Consider the following 17067-nt stretch of genomic DNA (forward strand, 5'->3'; position numbering starts at 1 on the left):
CTACATTTTGGATGAAGCAGCATATCTGGTTTGTGTTGTTTTGGTGTAAAGACACAACCAGGCTGGAACAATGATCCAGTGCCCACCTCAGCCCCCAGAACCACCTCAGCTTTTCCCATCGCCATTCCCTGCCTTGGCTGAGCTGAGACATCTCCCTGAGCAAGCACTTGTCTGTTGTGATGCCTGCTGCGGTTTCTGGGAGAAGAGGCAGCATTAAATTCAGGATGAATTACCATATTTCTGTGGCTGATGGCACAAGGGACCTGCCATGGGGAAGACAGGGCTGTGATGAGCCCCTCTGACTCTTTGAGTCACCTCATTGAACTGCAAAGGCTGAATAAATTCCTTAGCCACGATGGAGTTTACCCCAATGACCCAAGGCTGCTGATGTTTTCCATTTGTTTTTCTGAACTTGCATTTTAATATTAGCCAAAGTCATTCTTAATTCCTTTCTCAAGCTAAAATGAAGATTATCATGACTGTCAAGTACGCACTAGCACTCCCTAAAAGTAAGTATTTTATATAGCACCTTCAGATTAATAGATATGCAAATAAGGTGTTACAGATTAATTAGTATGCAAATTAAGCCATGTGTTTTTCATGTATACATATATCTTTCCAAACCCACTGCCTGGTTGGGCTAGCAGGTAGCTGGTGTGCTTGTTTATGAGCTCATCTCTATTGCTCCATGGCAGCAGGGAAGATGTGCATGTTATTTCACCTGCCTCTGCCCAAAAATACGATACTGAAAGTTCTCATATTTTTTAAACTAAATTTTCTTGTCTGTAAATGTTTATAACTGAGCTGCTGATCTCCAGCTAAGTTCATGTAGTTAGACTTCAAAATATCATCTTTCTCAAGTGAAATCATTATCAGGACACCATTTACCAAGTTCAAGTCATCAGAACCTCTGCAAGATGACAGATTTACCCAGGTCATTATAACAACAGCAGCAAAAGCTGCAGGCAGGTCGTTAGTAAGTGCAGGGAGGAAAACCCCACACAATCAAACCTAACATGACTGGGGAGCCGCTGTTCCCAAAACAACAGGCCAATGAAAAACAGTGGGAATGACGTGAGCAGCTGTGCTGGAGGTCCTGCATGAGAACCACTTCCTGCCTGGTTTCCCTTGGATGAACAGGGACCAGATCCAGCTGGTGGCTCCTGGGAAAGCCCACCTGGGCCACAGGAGGTGCAAGGAGTAGAGCTGAGACCTCTGAGAGATGAATTTCCGTCTCATTTGTCTTTCCCAAACTCCTGGTCGTGTTCTCCGCTCTACGCGGGTTTGCCTCCTACTTATCCCAGAGAAATATGGAGCTTGGATGGAGATGTTAAAAGCTAGGAGCCTAAGGAGGGCATTCACAAGGTCGTCTTGTGGTCAGCAGAGCTGTCATGGTATTCCCTGCGTCATTTTCTTCCTCTTTTCCAAAGCAGCGTGGCTGATCTCTGAGAGCATCTGGAGTAGCAGTCAGCTTTTCCAAAGCCTTTTTCCCTTGCTTTGCATCACTCAGCACACAAGCAAATGTGGGGCCAGTCTGGTGGGAGGCTTCAGTACAGCCAAGTGTAATGATGAGCTGTGGGGTGGACCAGCCTTCTGTTTAATTTAAGAACCTTTTCCCTGTGTTTTGAGCCCAACAGTGAAATCCCTGCACCCAGCTGCATTTCACTGACTCATTACTTCGTAGATCATTTCAATAATCTGATTCCAGAGCTCCCACACTGTATTCCCACTTCTCCAACCATCAGCCAAGTGAGCTGGGTTAAATTTCTTGCAGCACAGAGGGGACTGGAATAGGCTACGCAAGACCTAATTAGCAGTCTTTTCCCCTTACAGCATATTGAAGTTTTCTAGGCATTGAGCCATATTTTTTCATAGCCTTCTCTTTCCCTCCCTCGCTCTTTTTTTTTCTTTTTTTTTTTTTTGGTAGCTTCTAATTTTTTATTAAAGGATAACAGCATTATTGACAGTACGAGATACTTTCTTACATGCTGCTAAGCAATAAAAAGGAAAATGTCAAATATACAAGATAAGAGAAAAGTGGAGCTAAGGCAGTCGGGCATATTACAGGAGCTATACTTACAGCCATAATAAAAGCTATATCAGTAATTTGCTTTTAGCCAGTTCCTGTCTTGGGGCTTTCCTCTAAAGATTTGGACATTCAGTATTACCTGCCTTGAACAAGCAATAAAACTTTCCAGTTTTCTTCATTGTTTCAGGAGCGGGACTGTTTGGCTTGAATTTCCTGCTGCTGAGGTTGTTCCCCAGAAAAGTGGAATCATCTCTTTCTGCCTGTGCTTCCCTCAGGTGAACAGCAATTAAAACTTGCTTGGGCACGTGGTGTGTGTTCAACTGGAGTGGAATCGCTGTGATTTCCCTGGAAACCAGAGGGAAACCCTGGGTATTGCACTGTGAACCTTTTAAAGATCTGTGTTTTGGTCCTGAGAGCTGGTCCCTGAGCCCTATGGTCTGTGTGGTTCAGGGGTAGTGTTGGATCAATGAGTGGAGTGAGGTTGTTCAATAGTTGGTTCTTTGCCATGGGAGCTTTTCCCTTTCCCTGAGTGTGCTGAAGAAGAGTGATTGTGGGAGGTTCAGCTCCATGCCCTTCATCTACCTCATGTGAGACTTTAATTCTCCTCTTGCAGCCTTAATGAGTGCCCTGGGCAGCCAAGTTAGATGTTTTTCCACTGTCCCAACCAATGTTTAGTGGCTCCCAACAAAATGACCCAGGCAAGCTCACCTTGAAGTGTCAGTGGTGTGTTGGGCCATTTCCAACTCCTCTCTATAGAACTGGACCTTACTCTTAAAGATTTGGTTAAGCTCCCACTGAATTCAGTAGCAAAAATGATAATAAAATCTGTTGGAGCAGGTCACATGGTAACAAGTGGCAGATTTTAATTTATTATAATAATATCAAAGCTAATGCTGGCTTTGCAATGAACCCCTGGAATGCTGGCATACAAAAGAGGTAAAAAAGAGCAGTGAAAAAAATGCTATTAATTCAGAGACAGATATATTTATTTCAAGTAGATTATTCTTAGAAACACTCATAGCATTATTTACAAGAATTTTAAAAAATTGCAGTGCTACAAAACTGAGATTCATCACTGAGGTAAAACATTTCATTATTATTTCTCGAATCAATTCCCCCAGCAGAATATGAATTACAGGATTTCAGCCAGCCTTTTCAAGAAACCTCTTTTAAAAATTTACATAGCTTATAACAGATTGCCAGAAATATTGCAAGCAGCCATTAATTTACTCCTAGCCAATTAAAGCCTATGCTAACACATGCACTGATATGCACACACTTGTTCCTAATTTTTCTTCTGCAGTTAAGCATGAACAAAAAGACATGCCTTAGAACTAAAAAGAATTTGAAGGCATTTTCATGCTTTCTTTTTTCAGGCTCAAGGGCAAACGTGCCTTTGATAAATATCATGCGGGTTTTTTTCTTCCAATGAAGAAACATCTTTACAAATCACTATAATTTTTTTTTCTGTTGTTGATTGGCAGGCAGATTTGCAAGCAGCAGCATACCCTCCAAAACAATGTCTCCTTGAGCTTTTAAGTTTAAATTGTTATGGTTTTTAATTGAATTAATTTCTTACAGATACTAGGTTGAAGAAAGACATGAAACAGAGGGATTTGGGGTTTTTTATATTACTGAACTGATGATTTATAAAAATGGTGACAATCACCAATGTTCTCAAGGGAGTGCTTTGTGTGAGCCCCTTTATTTGCTCTTTTTTTATGTGGGGATTGTGCTACTTTAGTTAAATGCTATCACGTAGTAGTAATCTACATACCCAAGATATGGGTATGTATATTATCAACCATGATATCAACTTCCTGAATAGGAACAGGCACTGATCCCTTGTCTGTGGTGACAGGACCTGAGGGAATGGCATGGAGCTGTGTCAGGAGACTTTGAGTTGGATATTAGGGAAAGACTCTTCACCCAGAGGGTGGCTGGACACTGAAGAGGTTCCCCAGGGAAGTGATCACAGCCCCAAGACTGACAGAGCTCAAGAAACATTTGGAAATCACTCTCAGGAACATGGTGTGGTTCAGGGGTGTCCTGTGCATTGGCCAGGGATGGTCTTTGTGGGTCCCTTCCAACTCAGGATATTCTGTGATTCCATGAACTGTGTCTGCAGGCTGGGAATTTTTTACATACCTGTGAGAAAGAAGGGATTGCAAGGAGAAACATCTGACTGTCTGGGGCACAAGTGGTTTGTTCCATCAGCATCTCAGGGTGCATCCTGGTAGCTGAGATTCCCCTGCTCCACCTGCTTGCCCTGCAGTTCAGGCAAAGGGGACATCTCTGGGTCTCTAGCTCGTGGCAGAGCCGTAGGAGTGCATGAAGGCTTGCATGGCCATTGGGGCTTCATCCTTCATACTCACTCTCCTTGCCAAGGAAAAGTCAGAATGGAAATTGCTCTGTAAAGCTGTGGTCACCCCTGAGAATTATCCATCTGAGCTGCTGGCTGTGTTCCATAGGACAAGAACTGGAGCTAAGCATTTTCCAAATTATAACAAAACCCAAGGAAGACAGATGAGGTTTAAAACATTGTGATCCAGGCTGTGAACTTCCCACTGTGTTTCAGCTCGAGCTGTAATATTATGATCAGCATTAAAAGGCTTGAAATGCTGGATGTACAATGGAAATACTGCCTTTTGCACACTACTAAACCTGGAGGTGTTCACACACTCATAAACTGATATGATTAAAAGCGTCACAAGCCTTTTAGGTAGGCACCATGATTATTTTTCCTTCTGTGACAAGGCTTGCCACCCTTCCACATCTATTAGTATTACAAATTTCAATAGGAAAAAGAAAATCAATTCCACTTGAATATTATTTTTGATGGCTTCTCTGACTCTTCTGATGGGCCCAAACAAAAGACTCCAGTTTAATGTGTGTGTATTTTGAGCTGTGCCCCTTGCTGACCCTCCAGTTTAATTTCCGTCCTTCAGATGAGATGAATGAAGCGTGAAACAGGTCATACCTCAAAACACTGACACATGGGTTACAGACAGAACTCACAGGCAGGAGAGGCAGCCAGCTTGTAGATTAAATCAAAGCAGTTCTGAATAGATGGGAGGTCAGCGAGGGCCAGCTTTGACATTTGATAGGACCTTGTGATCAATCAACTCCTTGGGTCTCACAGATTTCTTGATGACAACACTCCTTAAAATACATAAATAAATAAATAAATAAATAGACAAACAAACCCAAATGCAGCTGCAAGAGGACCTCTGGTTTGTGTAAGCAATAAGGATTAATTATTATCAAAGATGATAATAGCAGGAGTTGTTTCAAGCAGCCAGCATGGAAGTTAGTGCTTTTTAATTGCCAGCATTTTGTCTACTTGCAGTGGAAATAATTTTTTGCATGGTGTGTATTATATCACTAAGATTTTGGTAATAATCCAAAGGCATGATAGCAAATCCTGGTTGTTTATGGCACTTGGGAGTAATCAGGAGTCCCTGATTAAAAACCTCCGATTACATTGAAAGGAAGGATGAAGTGATATCCTGGCCCCTGATGAAATTTATCCCCTGCTGAGTCATTCCTGCCAGGATGATTTATCTGGAGGGAGTAGGAACATCTCTGAGAAGCAAATGTTTGGCTTTGGGCATGGACCATATTACAAGAAAATCAGCAACTTTTCCCACAGGAGGAAGCTCCTCACTGTCTGTGGACTTTGCCACATAAACACACGTGAGCATTAAAGCTTGTTAGAGGAGTATTTGCATCAAATCAGACCTGGTTTTGCCCCTCTGATGTACATGAGAATTTTCCTACAGGCAGACCCGAATGGAAAATCATTCATTTCAGTGGTATTGGAGACAGACTTAAACTTTTAAGGAGAATATGCAGCCTAGGAGTGTTTCTTATGACCAAATGCTATGCTCTCACAAGGTTTCAGGAAGATTGTTTCAGTTGTATTTTTCTGTCACTTAAAAAAATAAATGATGTGGTTTCTTACTTCTCTTCATTGCTTCATGCAAGAATTGGAAATACAGGATCTATTTCTGGGGTTGGCTGTGGAATCTCATTAGAGATTATTGTGAAAATATTGTTTTTCAAGAAAATATTAAATTCACGAAAGACTGCCAGAAGTTTCTTTTTGGAACATAAAAGAAAAATAGATGCAAAAGCCTTATTTGATGTCAAGGGACGTGCTGTAATGAAATGGAGAAGAGCTGATGAGGAAAGCAGGATTTGGAAGTTGGTTTAGAGAACAGTGAATTTCCCCAATGAGCCACAAACTTCCCTGTGTGGTCTTAGCCTCTAGCTCAAGGTTCATAGGCTAGGGCTAACATTTCCTTACCTTGGGGAATAAATTCCTTTCATCCACAACAATATAAAGACAGTAGGTACTGCAGTGATGGAGAAGCTTGTAAGTAACTTGACAGGCAGAGTAATGGGCCTGTGTTTCATTGTTCTGCTAAGTGAGACTCCCTGGGCATTCCCAGTCACACACTTCAGGAGAAATGAGAACACCACAAGCCCTGTTTGCTGAGCTGTGATCCCAGGGACACCAGCTGGGTGGGCAGTGCCCTGAGAGGGCAGGGCTGGGCAGAAGCCCTGAACTGGGCAGTGGCCATCAGATGTTAACTCTCACAAAAAAATATTGATAATGAGAAAGCAGAAGAAGGGAATTTGCTAATGATAGCTTGTCGGAATCCAGCACATCCCTCTGGCTGCCCTGGCTGGCTCGAAACCCTGGCAGGGGGCTCGGAGACCTTGTCATGAAGTCAAAAGCCCCTGTGGCTTTGATTTTAGCCCGTGGAAAAAGCTGCCAACTTTGTATGAGGGATTACAAGCCACAACGGTTTGAGTAGTGTGATACTTGAATTAACACAGGGTGAAAAAGTAGAATTTTGGGGTATTTAAAATAAGAGGTTCAAGGGGACAAGATGGAGGGATTTGGGTATGTCCTAGCCTTCTTCTCCTTCTTCTTGACCTCCATGTGTTGCTGTGATGGTGACCCTTTTCTATTGGTTTAAGGTAAAGACACACTGTCTAACATAAATAATAGATATTTGCACATTATTGTAAACATGGTGCACGTAGCTTTTGGTATAAAATGTAAACAACGCCTGAGAGGCCAAACAGAATGCTATGGATGGCTGACTTGCTAGACAGAGCTCAGCAGGTCAGAGAAAGAATGTTATAGGTAAGGAAAAATAACCTTGTGAAGCCGACCCTGCACATTTCAAACTCCTTTGGCTGCATGGGCTGGGAAACGAGGACTTTTACACTCTTGGGGTCATCCCGACACCCAGACCCCAAGAATACCTGAAGAAATGGAGCTAGAGACTCCCAAGTTCTCCTTTTACCTCACCATTCCGTCTCTTTTTGATCTGCACAGCTCGAGTTCTCTGTGCTTTGGAAAGTCATGGCAGGAGACTCTTGGAAATGAGGTCCATTTGCATGACTGCCGTGCACCCATTCTGCGCCAGTCTCACCTCAGAACGGTCTGGGGTTCAACACCAGGATGTTCATACAGGATAGTGAATTATTAGGGTTACATGCAAGCACTGCCTACAGCTGATGAAAAATAAATTAAAATGATGCTGTAAATTAGCAACTTAAATATAATTTAAATCACAGAATCATAGAAATGTACTAAATTGAGAGGGCCGCATCAGGATCATCGAGTCCAACTCATGGCCCTATGATACTATGATAGTCATACTGTGTGATGTCCTCCCTTTTTTATACCTGTTTCTTTTACTAGAGCCCCTTAGCCTACCTCACCCACACAATGTGCTGTTGGGCTCTTCTCTAGTGCTTACCAATCTCTTTTCTCTGTGATAATCCACATCCTTCTTGTTTTCATCAGTCATTTCAGTACAATGATTTGTAAATGGCTATTTTTTCCATCAGGACACCCCAAATAAACACTAGCTCTGTGCTTGGGAAAAAAAGAAAGGTAACAAGGTTATTGAAATCACCAAAATGTCAAATACCTATTCCCTGTGAAGAACGCAGGTTTGGTTTTTATGAAGAACTCAAAGCAAATTTTGTTCATTTAGTAAGAAAAGCATGCAAGGACTGCTGCTTGTGATCAGTGATTTGGTAATGTTTGTGAGAGCCTTGCAGCAAGAGCCTATTTTAAGCTAGAAGGATTATCCTGGCAGAGGGACAGAGCACCCTTGGCTGGGAGAAAAGCCCCAGAGCAGCCAGCCCTGGATTGGAGCTTAACCACTACTTCAGCTGAGGCTATGAAACAGCTCAGAAAGAATCTAGTTAAATACAATGTGTAGCTGCATTTTCTTGCTTTATTTCACTTTATAGGAGCCCTTCTCTCAGTTTTATAATTGACAGCTTAACTCTTTGCCCACTGGAATAGTGGGTTGTCTTCCTCTCCGAGCTGGCAATGGTGTGCAGAGGTAAATCCAGCATTTCCCATGGCTTTCCTCCCCAGAGGATTTCCAAAGAAAGCAAGGATCAGCACTGCAGGCGATCCTCAGGGAACCTCTGTTCAAGGGCAGAGCAGAGACTGAGGGTGGGGGTTGCAGGAACCGTGGATCTTTTCCTGCAGAGCTAAAAGAATCAGCTGGTAGAGGGCAAATGCTAAGATCTGGGGACAACTTTTGCTAGGGAATAATGTTACTGCCTCCTGGAAAAGCAGGGATGTGCAAAGACGTGTCCCAGCAATAGGAACCTCTCTTGTGTCACAATAGCAAGGTCCTTGAGCAGCTCGCTGCAACACTTTTGCCTGTTTGCAGCTCTTGGTCTTTCTACTGGAATTCCTGAGGCATTTAACATGTTGGCTCCCAACACTGTCCTTTGCTTCCTCAGGCTTCAGGAGATGAGCTCTGGCATTAAAAGTGAGCAGTGTGAGCTGCCTGCAGGCTCCTCAAATGCCCCCTTCTTCCATAAAATCCCCAGTCCACCCCATCTTCAGACACTGCTACTGAAATTATTTCCATTTTTAGGGGTCTGTGAGAAGCAAGTTTTCCTGAAACCATTACATATTTTGTTCTTATTCCAAGTGCTGGCTTTGACAGCTAAAGGGCAGCAACCAGAAAATATTTTGAATTCCTTCCAGTGGAGGGAGGAGCAGATGCAGGCCTGATGTGGTGGAATACTGCATTTGGTGCGTACGCATGCCTGCATCAAGTGCTAGCAAAGGGGTACAAGACTCCCCAAAACCTTTAAGACACCCTTTTTCCACACTCCCCCCCAGTCCCCAGTATGTCTGTGCCCGGTGTAAGATCCACCTCTTGCCTGCCTCATTGTAAGGAGCTGTAAAATACAAAACCCGCTCTTTAGATGAAGTCTAATGTTGACAGATGCAGAAAGACATGAGGCAGGAGAAAAAGAAACTGGTGCAGTTGATCGTTATTGCTATGGTTTAGCAAAACATGTCTGAGGGAGGCAAGAATGGTCCTTTTGAATCATTTCTTGCATTTATTATACAGCCTGTGGGAGAGAGGAATGCTTGAGGCGAGCGTGCTGCACAATTTCTTGTAACAGTGCCTGCTGTGTCTGTATGTGCTGGAGAACTTGCTCGTGCAGGAGAGCCCAACGTGATTAGAGCCACTTCTCTCCTCCCTGAGATCTGTCCTTTCTCAAAGCATCTTTTGACTTGAGCACCTGGCCTGAGATAAACCAATTTGTCACCATGATGTTTGATCTTCCACTCTGAGGAAGGACAATTTTGGCAAAAGGTCCTTATTCAGATAGCAGAATCACTATTTAGGAGTTTGGTTTAACCCTTGAGGTATTGAATTTTGCTTTTCTTTTTTTTTTTTTTTTTTGCATTAAGCAAACATTGGCAGTACTTATATCATGGAGCCATGGATTTCCAACCATGTAGCCATGTGTTACATCTATTTTTGTTTTGTTTTTCTGGGGTCTTTTTTTACCTGCACAATCATGAAAAATAGAAGGCAATTGAAGTGCTGTAGGAGGAATTAAAAATAGGATCAATACATTATTAGTCACACCATCATTTATTTGGGACGTTTCTGCCCTATTTTTTAATTTTAAAAAATCTTACTCTCTCCTAATTCAAAGACTTCCTAGGCTCTACAGAGCACTATTTCTGCACCTTTATTCACAGTCTGAAAAGGAAATGCCACTGCAAGCTGCCATGTTTTTCATGCTTCATTATTGTACATTTTCTAGTACGTAATGAACTATCCCCATGAAAATTTGCAGTGAATTGTCTTGTAATTGCCTAGATATGAGGGAAAATGTGGTTAGAGTAAAATAACATTAATGTTAAAAATAGGAAAATTGCAGTTAATCCATGTGAAGAGAAATAATACATCTCATCACAGAAAGAAGCAGGGGTGCTGGTGGAAATGGAGAGTTTGGCATATCTTTGGGATGTGGCCTTGGTGGAGGAAGGACATAGCAAAGGCATTATCACAGGGGCATATCTGCCCAGTGGCCATGGGGAACCTGCTTGAGATGCCACTTCCATCCTTCAGGCCTCTGCATAAGAAAGACATTAGGTAGTAGAAGTAAAATCTGAAAACCCCACAGGCATTATGAGGAGATGGAATGGTTAACTTGTGAAAAATCCTGCAGCAGGGCCAAAAACGGAATTAGGAAAGGGTATCCTAGAAGTGCATTTAGAAAAATAAGAGTAATTTTAGGAAAGATACAGAAAATACAGATGTAAATACAATAGTGAAGACAAATGTGCAGTCCACAGGGTGGTGATCTTTGTGCTGCGGGATTTTACGATTTGGACTGGAGAAAACTCCAGGGGCTGTCACTAAGAAGCAAATCATTTGCCTAACAGTGAGCAGGACTGAGTGATCTAATAAAGCTTTTCTGTTCCTCGTGTCTGGGGCTGGGAAATTAATGCTGGATGTGGTGCCAAACTATGTATGTTAAATGTGTCTCTGTCAGCGTTGGGTAGAAGTTAATTTCCTATGTTGATGATAGCACAGTCCGTACCACACTGTACCAAAGGAAAGGCAGGCACTTAACCTGGGAGCAGGGAATGTTTATTTCATGCTTGCCTTGGGGTAAGAACTAATGGTGAATCTTGTAGGAACAGCATGCTAGATACCATCTTGTCTTTTATTTAAGTGTACTGATTTATCTCCTACGGGAGGTGGTAGAGTCCCTATCAGCTCTTGAGTCATTTAAAACTGGAACGAACAAAGCACTCATGAATAGACTCTGGGGAGCAATCATGAACTGCTTGGGGATGGACAAGATTAAATATCAGGTTTTTATCCAACTATCGTGCTGCAGATATAGAGCATTAATCGCTCGGGTGAGAGCAGGGCACTGAAGTGAGAGGCTGGTGGCCCCTGCCTAGGGTCTCACCCCAACTCAGTGTGCAGCAGTGAGGAAAGTCCCACCACGCTCCCTGTTCCACAGCATTTAAAACCACAACCTCACCAAGTATTCCTAAGTACGTGAGGTAACCAGACTCAGGGTATGGAGCTGTGTGTGCACTTGTTGTGGCCCCACATCCACGTTCCTGGTGCTCCCCCAGCCTTCGTTCCGCCACAGGCACGAGGCAGCGCTGGGGGAAAAGCTGCAGAGAAAGTGTTTGTCACATGTCTGCAGGGCGTGAAGCTTCCCAGCCATAAATACACATGGCTGTCAGCGTGACAAGATAATTACTTTATTGGTGGGTTTTCAAGAAAAATGTGGGCCAAAACTTCCTTGTTCTACTCATCAGAAAAACTTCATTGAATTTAAAATCACCATTCTTCCAAGTGAAACAGATTTGGCCCTAAATCACAATTCATCAGTTGCTGGCACCCTGCAATTTAAATCTTTTCCACAACAAGGAAATAAATCTTTTAAAAAGTATATTAAAATCAGTATTGATTATTCCAAGCAGGAGCGCTGCATTCAGAGCAATAAATCTTTTTTTTTTTTTTAGGATCCCAAGTTAAAATATTTCAGCAAAACTGCTGTATATAAAAAAAAAAATCACTATGGTTTAATCATGTGGTAAATTGCTAGGATTTTTTAATGTGGAATTTATAGGGCACCATTTCTTTTAGATTAAATGGGAATGTTCCTGATTTAGCTCTGATTACTCATCTACAGATGGGGTTAATGTCATGTGTCTCTTTGGGGATGTATCTTCTTAAGTAATGATGTCCGTATTGTGTGCTCTATGGATCCGTTGTCAAGACGTCTTTAAATATATCCTGGATGGCACATGGAGGTACCAGTAAATTATATGTTGAATTAACAGGTAATTCAATCCACCTTGGTGTTAATCTTATTGCAAAATAACAAGCTACATAAAAGCCATTTAAGTGCAATTTAAAAAAGGGAAAAGCTCTATGAGATACAATCTCTTTAATCGAAAACAGATTTTGTTCAATTACTTTTAGTCTCCTCTATAAAAACAGTGAGGCCACATCCACTGTATGTCCAGAGATGCTGTGTCTGTGCAGCTGGGCACAGGGATTGGACTGAGGTGCCACCAAGCCAAACCTGTGCTCCACCACCATGGGGGATGGAGAAGGGCTTGGAAAAGCAGCTCTGCTCCCTGAGCACCTCCCTGGGCTGTCTGATGTGCCTGGAACAGTGCTGTGCTCAGGGCTGGTACAACTGCACCCTGTTCCTGACGTGCCACCTCTGCTGGGGCTTTCCTGGGGCTTTGTTGTGGGGGAGATGGGGGGTGTGAAAATTTCACAGGTGTGGAAATGCTCCTCAGCCTTGGGGCGAGGAAGGCGTGGGGTGGGGGTGAGCAGTGCAGCCTCCTCAGGTGGCACCTCCCCTGCTGGGGCTGTTTCTTTATGGGAAATAAACTCCAGTGTTTTCAGTCCCAGGAACATCTCACACTTCGTCCTTCCCTTCTGCTCCTCGGGGATCTGTGGTTGAGAGGCCAAAGCAAAGCACTTTGCAAGGGTTTGCACCAGCACTGAGCAAATTATAACCCTCAGAAACAAGTTCCTTTTGCTTTGTCCTTTTCAATTTTCGGGCTCACCAGCTATGCAAAATTATTTGCTCATCCACTAAAAAAAATGCTTTTCCGTTGCATGGATAATTGCTTGGTTTTCTGAGAAGTGTGCACTGTTTTGGTTAATTTTCAGGCTGCCTGGTTTGTTTCTGCTGCCAGCAAAAGGATTCTCAGCTTCAGCTAGCCTCCTGCTCTGCTGCCATGCATTCCTAAAATTAGTAGAAGAATTACAGGTTTCACATCTTTAAGTCAATTGCAGGATTCAGAAATGTGTTTATTCCCCATGAGTGAAGAGCTTCCTGTTTGTGAGTGCACACTGTGGGGGCCTCATGGCAGGTTAATTTGAATGCTTGAAATTTAGAATTAATTCCTGGAAAAAGAGCTTTATTCTTGGAAATGCTCTGTGTTATGTACTCCTCTCTTGGAACAATTTTCAGACCATCCTGTCACAACCTAGCAGCCAGCAGATGGGAAATTCAGAGCCTAGCAATCCCTTTCATTCATTCCACTGTTTTTCTGTACGTAGACAGTGTTAATCCCGTTTAGAGGTTTGGGGTTTTTTTTTCCCCAGAGGGATATGGAATCCCTTTCTGGGAAATGGCGACAAAAATTCCTCAGTGTGAGCCTGCAGAAGGACTGTACAAGCAAAGGTATCTCAGTTGGAAGTCATGGGCTTCAATCTGCTAAAAATGCAGCTGTGGTCGAGGTTTGCTACAGTTAATTTGCTCAGCAGAGGAATTAGTGATTACTGGTATTCCTTGCCCAGGAAATTTCATTCACCAGGGAATATGGACAACTGTGTTAGCTTACACACAGGTATGGAGATCAGGCCACCACACTCTCTGGGACATAAGGTGTGATTAATATGAGCATAAATGAACAACAAAATGGTTTTTTGAGCCGTCAGGGATGCAGAAGTCCCCCAAGAACTGTGTACAAATCATGTTTCTTTTCGTATCAGCAGCTCACTAAGAGGTGAGCACCAAAGAAGCATTCCTAACCCCCAAACCTGTTCCTCCTGACCACTGCACTGCCATGAGCTAAATGCTGTCTTTGGATCTCATTAAATGCTGTGATGCTTGAGGAATAAGGTATAGACATTGCAACCACAGAAGGGAACAGCAACAGTAAATTTATAATAATAACTTTGCTCCTTCTAGCTTCTGGCTCATGGAAAGGCCGAAGTGACACATGATATGTGTCAGCACGGTGTTTGCAGCTGCTCTGACAGCTCACAGGAGGTTTCTCAGGGCTGCATTCCCCTGCACAGCCCTGCACACACAGGGTCTGTGCCTTTGCCCTGTCCTTGCAGCACCCTGCAGCTCACAGCTCAGTGGGACAGCCTGGACTCACAGGGACATTGTCACCGCGCCCTTCAGGTGTCCTGCAGAGCACACCTGTGGCACCTGAGCAGCCAGACAGAGCACGAGTGGGGCCAGAATGAGCTGCACTGTCTCTGTCCAGAAGAAAATCTGTATTGTGAATACAGCTCTGCACAACAGATAAGGCTGCTCAGACGAAAAACTGCTTCCCCTTCCCGGCGGAGTCTAAAATTTCTTCTGATGGTGATGACGCCCTGAACAATGACAACCTTCATTCATCTCCTCTGGCCAGGAGAGAGCTGAGAGTTCACGTTTTAAGCTCTTTCACAGCGCTGAAGGCACATAAAAGCCTCTCATCACTGTTCAAACACAGTCCTCCATTAGGAGTTATTTAAGCAGGAACTGCTTTCCCTGCTCCAAAGCTCTTTGTGTGAAATCCTTCCAGCACCGCGTGTGGCATCGGCCGGCGGCTGATCCGGCGTTTGCTGTGCTGGACACTCCAGTAATGGACAGTTAATTAACCCAGTCCATCAGTCAGTCCCTTTCCAAGGCTGCTGTGATGATTTTAAAGCCTAAATGTCATATCTCCTTTCTACCTTTCTGTCATTGTCATATGTTAAAAAAAATAAATAAGTGAGACTAGAGGTCCCTTTTGATTACTACCATTTTTCTTCACATGCTTCATTTGCTGAGCCATTCTTATCAACCAAGTCATCTCTATTTGGCAAACTGTCCAAGACTCTGGGCTTGCCCTTCTGGCAAAATATTGTTTGATCCCACATTTGTTTTCATCTTTTGCCTCAGTATCTTTGTTATCTTCCCAAAGAGCTAAAATTACACAAAACTGAAAAAAAAAAAAAAGCAGAGTAGATTTAGTTTTAGTTGCCAAGAGTGCATTTGTTTCTCCTTAAGAGCTCTTTTGGTCATGAAAATAATAACCTTTTGCTGCAAAGAAAGTACTTCTTTTCTGCTGGAGCTAGCACACGAAGAGTGGTCTTGCAATTAAGGTGATTTTGAGCAAAGTTTACTTCATGCCTGGCTTGTCCCAGCCTTCTTGTGTGACCTCGGATATATCCCCCAACTCCTGACCATTCTCTCACAAACGTATTGGCCAATTAAAGATCAGGTTTTCAGAAAAGACAAGTATCTTTGTTTCTCTGACTCCATCTGCAGAGGCTGGGTAGGCCAGCACCTCTGAAAATGAAGCCCCATTACAGAAATTTGCTGTGCAGGGAGGCATCCAAAAATGCAGGCACACAGAATAAATAGTTGCTTTTGAAAATCTTGGCCAACACCCATGAACACTTGTAAAGTACTTTAACATCCAAATGTTGAAGAATGGAGAATGATTTAAATGTTTTGAAGCTATTCCCAGGACTAGAAGTCTGCAGTATTTTGTCACAAAAAGGAAAAAAATAATACAGCAGATGTAATGAGGAAATTCTCAGAAGTTCAGTGAAAAAAAAGGATATTTTCCTAAAATGCTGTTGATTTGCTTTAGTTTGGTCTGGTTCCCTTCTTTCAAGATGACATAAATCTGAGCAAAGAAGCTTTCCTGGGAGCTGAGCAGATGCCTGCTGAATCATGGAATTTAACCCTTCCTTGGCAGCCTGCAGGCAGCACACATCCATTGCTCTGAGGGGTACAAGTCTGGGGACAATTTGCTGATCTACACCCCACGAGGGCCTGGCCTGTGACACGTCCATCTGCTGTTGTCTCTTCTGCAGGCTGATGTCCAGGCTGTGCAGTGGGAACAGCCCCTCCTGCCCTCCCAAGGCTGCTCCTGCAGGTGCCTCCCCCACACCTGGGCAGGGGGTCCCTGCTCCAGCCCAGCAGCATGCACACCTCCGGGAGGGTGAACAGTGGTCCTGGGGCAACACTGGGGTGCAAAGGGCTCAGAAAAGAATCTCAGCCTTGGCCAAAAATAACCCTGTTGTTCAGGGGCTGCCTGAGAGGTGGGATCCCTTCCCTTTCAGAGGAACTCCACTGAAAGGTGAGACAAGTCTCCTGAACAGGTTATTATCTTGAGGAGACAAATCCTTCAGCAGGTTGGTCTTTTTTTTTTTTTTCTTTTTTTTTTCTGTATACCTCAAACAAAGAGCCAGCACAATCAAAGAGCTGTAAGAGCTTTCTTTTTCCTTTCTTTTTTTTTTCTGTTTTCTTTTTTTTTCTGCCTCTGTCATTCCCTTTCATTTCTGCTGCCCACAGAAACTACCTCGCCTCCCTGTCTTGTGCTGAATTTACATCAAATGGGAGGTGAAGCACTGGCAGTCCTCACAGGAGAAGCCAGGCGGTGAGGGGGAGGGCGTCTTGCATGCTGTGGTGTTTCATTAATTTATTTTTCCCCTTCTTCAGGGAAAAAGCAAATGTGGGTGACCCAGAGCAGACTGAAAAACGCAAGCGCCTCTCACACTGGGAAGTGTGAGATTTGTGTGCAGGTTGTGTGATTCTGCTGCCAGGCTAAAGGGGTGCAGGTCTGTGGTGGGGCTGGTGCTAAAGGGGTCTAAGGAGCTGTCAGGACCCCTCCAGATCCCGGATTAGTTGCTGCAGGCTGATTCTCTCATGGGTAACAGAGGGATGCCACCCCTATCTATATCTGGCAGGATCTACGTAGCTCTTCCCCTCTAGGAAAATGTATTTTTTGGAACCCTCCTGAAAACCAGATCTTACCTCAGGACCCCTTCAGGTTACTTGTTTTTCCCTGTGCAAACACTTCTATCTATTCCTTCAGTCTCACCTATAAAGTGTAATTTGCCTTTTCATAGCAAGGCTGGTGCAAGTTCCCTTCTGCATATGCATCAGATAGGATAAAGGCAATAAGCATTACTTGG

At 43.5% G+C, this 17067-nt stretch overlaps 1 long non-coding RNA gene across 1 annotated transcript; it reads right to left on the minus strand.

The window, feature by feature from the left end:
* Positions 1-2993: 2993 nt before the first annotated feature.
* On the minus strand, positions 2994-7077 carry LOC140684722 (uncharacterized). The gene is made up of 2 exons (XR_012057428.1): positions 5048-7077; positions 2994-4177 (listed from the first exon to the last, which is right to left on the minus strand). It is a non-coding gene; the product is annotated as an uncharacterized lncRNA (long non-coding RNA).
* Between the last annotated feature and the right edge of the window lie 9990 nt (positions 7078-17067).

The sequence above is a fragment of the Taeniopygia guttata genome, chromosome 9 (assembly GCF_048771995.1).
Source record: "Taeniopygia guttata chromosome 9, bTaeGut7.mat, whole genome shotgun sequence".
Classification (NCBI taxonomy): Eukaryota; Metazoa; Chordata; class Aves; order Passeriformes; family Estrildidae; genus Taeniopygia; species Taeniopygia guttata.